The sequence below is a fragment of the Hylobates moloch genome, unplaced genomic scaffold (genome assembly GCF_009828535.3).
Source record: "Hylobates moloch isolate HMO894 unplaced genomic scaffold, HMol_V3 SCAFFOLD_3, whole genome shotgun sequence".
Classification (NCBI taxonomy): domain Eukaryota; kingdom Metazoa; phylum Chordata; class Mammalia; order Primates; family Hylobatidae; genus Hylobates; species Hylobates moloch.
In genome coordinates this window covers 123,467,488-123,477,327 of record NW_026652278.1, presented here as the reverse complement: position 1 = coordinate 123,477,327, position 9,840 = coordinate 123,467,488, and the positions used below count along the sequence as shown (strand labels likewise).

The following is a 9,840-nucleotide window of genomic DNA, read 5'->3' as shown; positions in this document are numbered from 1 at the left end:
AATGTGTTCTCGTTGTTCAACTCTCACTTATGAGTGAGAACATGTGGTGTTTGGTTTTCTGTTCCTGTGTTAGTTTGCTGAGGATGGTGGTTTCCATGTTCCCACAAAGAATATGATCTAGCTCTTTATATGGCTGTGTAGTATTCTATGGTGTATATGTACCACATTTTCTTTATCTAGTCTATTACTGATGGGCATTTGGGTTGTTTCCATGTCTTTGCTATAATAAATGGTGCTGCAATGAACATATGTGTTCATATGTCTTTATAATATAATGATTTATATTCCTTTGGGTATATACCACGTAATAAGACTACTAGGTCATGGTATTTCTGATTCTAGATCCATGAGGAATCTCCACACTGTCTTCCACAATGGTCGGACTAATTTTCATTCCCACCAACAGTGATTAAAAGTATTTTTGATGGTTTGTTTGTTTGTTTGTTTTGCATTTCATTTGTTTTTGTAAAGGGAGAAAATTTGGGGCTTAAGGAATAGCCTAATGCTTTAAACTTCGAGTTATTCTTTTTTTTTTCTCAAATAATGTCATTTTGTCATAGATCTCTGAAAATGACCTTGAAAACTTCCCATAAAAATCAACAAAACTGATGATGTTCAGAGCTTAAGAAATAAATGTCACCTTACAAGATTCATGAAAATGAGCTTAGATGAAATTTTAATTGCCATACTCAAGCCACTTAAATAGTTAACCAAGACATTCTCACTTGTTTCTACAGAGATACATAGTATTGAAAATTGCTTTGACTGCACACACAAATTATTACAGTTCGACTTTCTTCAACATCGTAAATTGAAAGGATATCATGTGGATCTTTGTTGCTCCCAATTAGGATTGAAAATAACTTCTGGCCAAATTAGTAGTGTAGAGACTTATGGAATGAAGTCAATTTAAAAGAGCATTTTTTTGAGTTAATGATAAGAGAGTTTGTTGCAATAAAACTCTTTGAAATTTTAGATATGAAATTGGTACAAAAACTTGATACAAATTCATCTACCTGATTTTTTTGTGGCTACGTCACAAATAATAGAAATATGGTCCCATCTTTCCTAAATATTTCGCTCGTGCTCTTTGATAATAGTGTAAAATGTACTTAAACGACATAAGAATCTTCTAGTAAAATAAAATGCAACATTTCACTCAGAAGTAAAACATTTTTAAAATAGTGTCTAACAATTGCTTCAAGAGGGTGACAACCTATGAACACCCTGTCCTAAGTGTTTCCACCCTAATTGGCTTTTTTTTTTTTTTTTAGGAGAGGTGGGTTTCACCATGTTGGCCAGGCTGGTCTCGAACTCCTGACTTCAATTGATTTGCCCACCTCAGCCTCCCAAAGTGCTGGAATTACAGGCATAAGCCACCATGCTTGGCCTCCCCTAATTAGCTTCTTTAATCCTCTACATCATCACAAGATGGGTGTTACTGTGATCACTATTTTACAGGTGAGCACATGAGGCACAGAGAGGTTAAGGAGGAACAGGGTGATCTGCTACAACGCTTCAGTAGGGCATTCTGGGCAGGACTGTCTAACTTGCGAGAGGCAAGGGGACTATTTATAGCCTATGTATTCCCGTTAAAGTAACAAACATATATCAAGAATAAATACTACAAAATACTTCTAGCAACAATCTAGAAATAGGAAACAGTATCAATACCACATTGGCAGATGATAGTAGGATTAAATTAAACCGGAATGACTAAGTAACTCACCCTTTATTCATTGCATTAAAAAGAAAAGTATGTCTTGGGGTTGAACTAAGTAAACTGGGATAGATTCTCTAAAAATCCCTCAGTGAAGCAGGGGTCACATATTAGCATGTTATACTAGAAACAGTGTCTGAGAAAGGAATTTGGCACTGGAATCTACACATATCCATAAATGTTTTTTACTTTATCTTGAAAAAGGTATAGTACCAAAAACTCCAGAAACACTGCTAGGCTCTCCATAATATGTGTGGGCTCTAAGACAAGAGTGGAAATAGAGGCCCACATAACATATGTATAAATATTTTAAACATTATAAAGCAAACTACTCCAATAATCTGGCCAGTATTTCTACCTAGGTTCTCAATGGCCCACTTCCTGATCACCACCCTCTGGAGTCCAAAGGAGCTTTGCTTATTCCCAATATTATTCCTGTAGATCAGCCAAAGAGGAGCAAAGAGTCATCTACCTCAAACAATCATGTTCAGGAAATGATCAGGTCAAGATGTGGAGTGAGCAAGCCTTTCTCTTTTGTGCCACATTTTCTGAACCAGTATTTCAAGGTACTTCTAACACACAAAGACTATTATAAGAGGGAGGAAGGAAGGAAGGTCAGTTATCTGAAGAACTGAGGCTAGCTAGAAGCCCAAATTTGGTGTGATGGGGGCCATCAAATCTCAACAGAAACAGCTTTATCTCTCTGTTAACCTGGACAGGGCTTGGGATTTTTTTTTTTCCTCCACTCAGCCATAGACTCTCAGCTACATATCCTCCAGCCTGGGGTAGTCCAATCGGCTCATCTCTCTCTCTCTCCTACCGAACTTTCAAAAACAAAACAAAACAAACAAAAAAACACTTTTGTTATTGGAATGAGAAAAATGTATTTGTGTTTAAATATTTGTGATACACGGACCATCGAAAACCTCGCTGCTAATGAAGGCAATTATTTAGGTTTACTTAATCTATTAACTTATCTGTTAATAACTGCTATTTATTCTGCTAGAAATTCCCAATGGTGTAATTGTTTCTGGCTGTAGCTCCTTCCATGCTTTGTACATCTTACTTGTGGTAGGCAGAATCATGGCTCTCCACGAATGATGAGATTTGGCTGTGTCCCCACCCAAATTTCACCTTGAATTGTAATAATTCCGTCTCAAGAATGGGGTCAGGTAAAGATAATTTAATATGGGGATGGTTTACCCCATGCTTTTCTTCTGGTAGTAAGTTTCATGAGATCTGCTGGGTTTATAAACGGGAGTTCCCCTGCACAAGCTCTCTTGCCTGCCACCACGTGGGATGCGACATTGCTTCTCATTCGCTTTCCACCATGATTTTGAGGCCTCCCCAGCCATGTGGAGGAGGCCTCACATGCCTTTAATTGACTTTTAGTCAATTAAACCTCTTTCTTTTATAAATTATCCAGTCTCAGCTGTGTCTTTATTAGCAGTGTGGAAACAAACTAATACAACGGGTGTCCACCTTCTAGTCCCCAGAATTTGTGAATATGTTAGTTGCATGGCAAAGGAAAATTGAAACTGTACACTGAATTAAGGTTGTTAATAAGTTGATATTAAGATAGGAAAGTTATTCTGGATTATCCTGATGGGACCAAAATAATCAGAAGGACATTTACAAGTGGAAGAAGGAGAAATAAGAAGTTAGAGTGAGGTGATGGGAGCTCACAAACTGCCATTACTGGCCTTCTAAAACAATTTAAATCTTGTTTTATGACACATAATAATTGTACATATTTATGGGATACAGTGTGATGTTTCAACACGTGTATGTATTGTTTAAATATTGAATCAGGATATTCAACATATTCTTCACTTCATACATCTTTGATATCTTTATGGTGAGAGCATTCAAAATCCTCTCTTCTAGCTATTTTGAAATATACAATATAATATTGTTAACCATAGTCACTCTGACTCCATTCCTCATTTTAAGAATGGGGGAAGGGATAGTGAGTAAAGGAATGCAAGCAGGCTCTGGGCTGTGGAAAACCGAAGGAAACGAACTCTTCCCACAGACCCCCCCCAGAAAAAACCAACCTTGGCAATATCTTGGTTTTACCATGGTGTGATCAAGTCAGATTTCTGTCCTACAGAACTGTAACATAATAAATATGTATTGTTCAAGCTACTAAGTTTGAAGTAATTTTACTAAAACTTGAAAGGAATTTACATTTTGCTTTTAAAGTTCTTTATTTTTGAAACTTTAGACAGACATCAGCAAATCCTCAACAAAAGACAGTTCAATTTTTACCTTTGAAAAAGGAATTATGTTACATATCTGTAAGAATGAATAACTACAGCACAGAAAAATACTCATAAGTAATATATTATTTGAAATCGGGAGTCTAATAAGAGAAAATGCAAATGGACTCTTTTCTATGAGATTTAGATAAATTACATGAAAAAATATGTGTGATAAGAGGTATGTGTTCTGAGTTAATATATATACTTATAAAATCTGAAAAAATTGCAACAGGAACAATAAACATGGAAATTGAAATCACAAAAAAATCAATGAATTTGAAGATCATTTGGAGAAATGCTTATATCATCTTAAGATTAATTTATTCTAATTATGCACCAGTGATAGTATTATAAGAAAAAATAAACTCATTATCATTTTTTACTGTATTTATTTTTTAAGACAGAGATTGGTACTAATTCAGTAATGGAAAACTAATTGTAAAATTTGTACTGTGGTAAGTTTGGAAAACAAGGCATGGCACAGAAAGAGCATATAATAAAATAATTTGGCATAAAGGCCATTTGAAAGGGATTAATTATAGTGATGAGACATGTCATCATTTCCTGGACAAGTAGGGAAGATAAGCAATGAGAAGGCTATGGAGGAGAGAGAAGAGAGTCCATAGAGTGACAGTCTTCAAGAGGTTAAAAACCTGTACAAGTTCAGGTCTTGAACAAGTGATATTGGATGAAATGGGAGGTAGAGAGGACCAAAGAGTAGGATATTTTAATTTTTTTTAAATATTGAGAAACATTTGCTGTCTAAAATAGAGAAGAAATGTTATTAACATGCATGGTGGTCAAGAAACTGAGAGGTAAGATTTGAAAGAGTTACCAGTTTGAGGTAAGCACAATAGAGAATAATGACAGAGTTTATAATGGAAAGAATGTCTTTGAAAGCCAAAAGCAAAAGTTGTCTTAATAGAGAAAGAAACCAAAAAAGGTTTGAAAAAGCATTTGAATGGAAAGTTTGGTGCAGACATACATTATGAACCATAAACTGTCAAAGTTTATTGGTGATGCTTGTTGGTTTATTTACTTGTTGGTTTTCAGAAGGAAAGAACTATAATAGGCTGATAACTACAAATTAACTGAAATTGTATATACCCCACCTCCTCACCATTAGCCAGGTGAAGATGGGGTGAGCAAAATAGTAGCAACCCATTGAAAGGGCTGTCGAAGGGGTTGTATTTCCCAGACATATCAGGAGTTCAAGTTTTTATTAAAAATGCAAAAAGAGTTTGCTAATCAGAACATAAGCATTCAAGCTCTATCACTATCAAGATGTGAGATAAGGGATAGGTAATTGATTCTGTTGGAAAAGCAGAGTCACATAATGATGAAAGTCTGATAATACCTCTGTGACTTGAAAGTGACAGAAGTAAACAGGAACATGAAGCACAGAGTTTTAGTTCTGACAGTCTCTTTGAGGAGGAGGAATAATGGCACAATTGTCATTTTTTGAATATTTCCCCTAGTATTCTTAGTGATTTCACAAATCTTTCTAATGCCTTAAAGGACTACCACTCTGGAATATCACTCAAAGCAATGTTTTTGTGAGGATTAGGCTTAATGAAAAGTCCTGTAATGCTTGGACACATGGAAAGCTGACCAGTATTAGATAAAACAAAATTGTTATAGTTGGAAGTTATTACTATAGTTATTTTCCTCATCATTTTGCAACATTTATAATTTTTTCCTAATGAAATATGTTGATTTTTCAGTGTTTTTAAAGTGAAATTGTATAACATTTAAAAAATTAATAGAGAACTATTCTGTTGAAGACAATGAATGCATATTATGCTTAACATGTTAATATGTGTTTCACATTATTTATAGATTTTTTCTACTGCATTGAAATTTGCTAGAATGCTGCATATGTAGAGCTTAATGTAATCACTTCCTAACTATAATCTTTGGAGCCAACCCAGTTACAAGAAAATTAACTCTAATTTTGTGCCTTTTATTTGTTTCTACTTCTAGGTTAAATATGGTTTGAGAAAAGTGTTTTAGAAAACTTTGAAAAATCACTGGCTTGTTAGAAAGCATGTTCTATTAAAAGATATGAGTCCTATCTCCAGGTTACTTTAAATATTAGTTTTATTCCAAATTGTATTCTAGTTTTCCTACCTTTAAAATATGTTCATGAAACATTTCTCTTCTCTTATGAAATTAAATGGTCTTTTAAGTTTGAAATTTATTAGAGAACTCTGATACATGTTTTTTAAAAAATAACACTCTGAATTACTTTCTAAAATGGAAAGCAACCCTAAAACAAAAAGGTATTACCAATATTCAGTTTTACCTCTGGCTTCAACTTATTTTTCTCTCAAGATCTTATTATTCTCTTCTCCAGCTACCCAAGGTGCGAAAACGAAAGAAGGCCAAAGGGAAGAAGGTGGTGCCGACCCTTGCTGTCTTGAAAAAGCAGGAGACCATGAAAGTGGTGAATCTTCCGTTTGAGAAATTTGGCACTGGACAGTACATTTTGGCATTGGACAGAACATCCAGCCCAAAAGGGACCTCACTTGCTTTGTCAAATGGCCCCATTATACTAGGTTGCAGCAGCAGAGAGCCATCCTCTATAAGCAGCTAGAAGTGCCTTCTGTGATTAATCAGTTCACCAGGGCCTTGGACCACCAAACAGCTACTCAATGGGGTAAGCTGGCTGGCAAGTACAGACTAGAGACAAAGCAAGAGAAGCAGCAGAGACTCTTGGCCTGGGCTGAGAAGAAAGCAAAGGAGACAACCCCACTAAGAGATCACCTGTTCTTTTAACGGGGGTTAACGCTGTCACCACCTTAGTGGAGAAAAAGAAGTCTCAGCTGGTAGTGACTGCACAGGACATAGATCCCATTGAGTTGGTTGTCTTCCTGCCTGCCCTGTGTTGTAAACTGGGGGTTCCTTACTGCATTATCTAATGGAAGGCAAGCTTGAGACATCTACGGTTAAAAAACAAGCAAACAAACAAACAACTCTTTAAAATATTCTTTTAAAACTTCTAATCATTAGTTTTATCTCTTCAGTACATTAAAATGTCTGGTGGTAGGAAAATACTGGACTCATATATGACTGTCTATGTGATTTGCAGGGCCCAGTGCAAAATGAAATGGAAGTTGTACCTCGTTCAAAGTGTTAAGCGTTTCAAGATGGCAACAGCAGAGCATTAGGCCAAGTATGAGGTCATTATGTACATGGGTCCTTGTGTGACCACACAGGTCACAGGAACATGAAGCTAGACCTGCGTGTATATTCAGATAGGTAAATCTTACAGATTTTTAAAACTCAATAAAAGAAAAACTACATTTCATGTGTGAACACAAAAATTGGAATTAAATTGGCGATAGTACTGGGATTTGTGCTCAGAGTCACAGTTTACATCTGACCACAATTTCTATATGAATTTTTAAGATAAAACAGTAAGAATTTTAAAGAAGGTTTCTGAAATTTAGAAATTATAATAATGTAATTAACTTTGATATTTTAATTCCATGTAATTTAAAACATTCAATAGATATATAATGTTCCACTATTCATTTAACTAGAAGTATAAAAATAAAACATATTTAACAAAAATATTCTACCTATTTTTAAATTACCTATATTATATTGAATAAAAGAAAATTTGGGAATATAAATAAATGAGCATTTTTGAACATGTAAAATATTGTCTTGCTGTTTTTAGGAGACTTTTAGCAGGACAAGAGCTTACCTCTGATCTACCTCTGCTTGGACAAACCAGTGATGTGATTTGCAAATAGGTTGTAACTTCACCCAACACACATCACAGCAAAGAAATGTAGTGACTTTCAGAGAATTTGACCTAACTAAGAATTTGTAAAAGAGAAAAGCATTGTCCTTATGGCTAAACTACATGACTGTTTCTTTTTAAGTTACATGTATATTTACCTGACCAACTTGTTTTACTCTGTATTTCAAGTTATCAGGTGAAATTATTTTGGAATAAATTAATGAGCTGTTTTTTCTGAATAAATGTGCATGTTACAAATGCAAACACGTGTATGTATTATACAACTATGCAGCTTCAAGAACTGACTTATTTCTATCAGCTTTTTATTCACTTTAAAAAATCAGGCTACTGAAGCATATTAGAATTTAATTACACCAATTATTACTGCCACATCAGACATATGATGTGCCTACAATTAAGAAGTACCTAATGGATATTAGTACAATTTAGCTTCATAATTAAAGTTCTAAGAACAGCACAAATTAAACATTATGATTACAAAACATTAAAAATCTACTGGTGAAATTAAAGCTGAATATTTTAGCTTCTCCTTTTGAGCTGATTTTAAAAAAGAAAATCAGGATTATATAAAATGCAATGTTATTATTGAAGCATTCTGAATTTAAAAACAGAAATTAAGCTCACATGCCCATAAATATGTGCATATATAATTATTACTTAATAAAATATCCAACTTAACACTTATGTCATCTAATAAGCATTAAAGGTTATCATTTTGGAGTTTCACTTGGTTGGGTTGTTTTATTTTGTTGTTGTTGTTGTTTTCATAGAAATATTTGTTATATGTGGTCACCACTCACAACTCTTGCTTCAGTGAACATGGATGACAGGCAGCCCCAGCTACTGTTTTTCTGGTTGTATGCCTATCTTTGCACTCAGGTCATATTTTCTCCAGCTGTTCCTGGCCAGTGACTGAGCATGCTGAGAGTATTGATGAAGGCCATTTTTAAGATTTGTGATAACCTTCCAACAGAAGACTTTGGACTGGAGACTCCTATTGTCCTGGCCAAAATTTCCTAAACCGTGTTTCAGGCTGTGACTCTTTCATTCTCATCCTTCTTCCTTCTCCCCCTCCTTTGACAGAAGCCAGGCCTGCATCACTGAAGACTCCCTGCACTTAGATCTGCTTTCTCTTCTTAATCTTTAATTAACGTTCCTCTCATAACCTTTTGAGTGACTTATAATTGCATAGTATCAGCTTCTTGGAAAACCTGACTTGATAAACTATCCTATTTGAAATACAGATATATACGCATTTAACAATTTTTGACATTATTAGCACATTGAGTATTAAATAGTATCTGAAGAGAGATACCTTTAAAAATGAAAACACCTTCCTATTGGGGTTTTCTACAAAACAAATAGATTATTTTTAAAAAGATTACAACTATAGCAACTTCGGTCTCTCCTGTTTTATCTACTAGAGTGATTTGCGTTCTCTGCCTTTCTTAAAGTGATTGGTTAAAATGTTTTAACACTTAGCAGTTTCTTCCTAGTTTTGCAGGTATGGCCCTGAAATGGCTTATGAGTAAGGTAAATAGAGGATGTTCTTTACTGGGCTAGTGCTTTTATTTCCCTCTTTTGCTTGTTCTATTTTTTAAGTGAAAATGGCATTAACATCTTATTTGTCAGGCTTTCATTTTCGTGTTTCAGAATTCCACTTGTAGATAACCAATAGCTATAACCTGTTCAGGTCTTTAAAAAATACAGCTTATTGAATGAGCAGTCACACACAAGAAATTCTGTTCTTCCTGTAGTCCATCATGCTTTACCCGTATTCAACTTCTCACTTCTGTATCTAAAAACACTAGATTTTATCATTCTACTTTAAAGTTTCTTTTTTTTTCTTTTTTTTTTTTTTACTTTTCCTAAAATACTCAAATTTCCATAAAGAACAAGGGATAAAGCTTAAGAATAAATTCAAAAGAGACACAAGCGGGGGAAATAAGATCCAAACACAGGCTCTCTTGATGTAAAGACAGACCTTTAACCATGTGCAATCTGTCTATTAAGAAAATAGAGGACTCTAAACACAAAATTAAGAGTATAGTTGCCTCTGTGTGGTTGAAAAAGAGTGAAAGATA

General features: G+C 34.6%; 1 long non-coding RNA gene across 1 annotated transcript; it reads left to right on the top strand.

Annotated features, from left to right (window-relative positions):
• Positions 1-1,279: 1,279 nt before the first annotated feature.
• Positions 1,280-8,486, top strand: LOC116479996 (uncharacterized). Its single transcript, XR_004251183.2, has 2 exons — positions 1,280-1,461; positions 6,341-8,486. It is a non-coding gene; the product is annotated as an uncharacterized LOC116479996 (long non-coding RNA).
• The last annotated feature ends 1,354 nt before the right edge of the window (positions 8,487-9,840 follow it).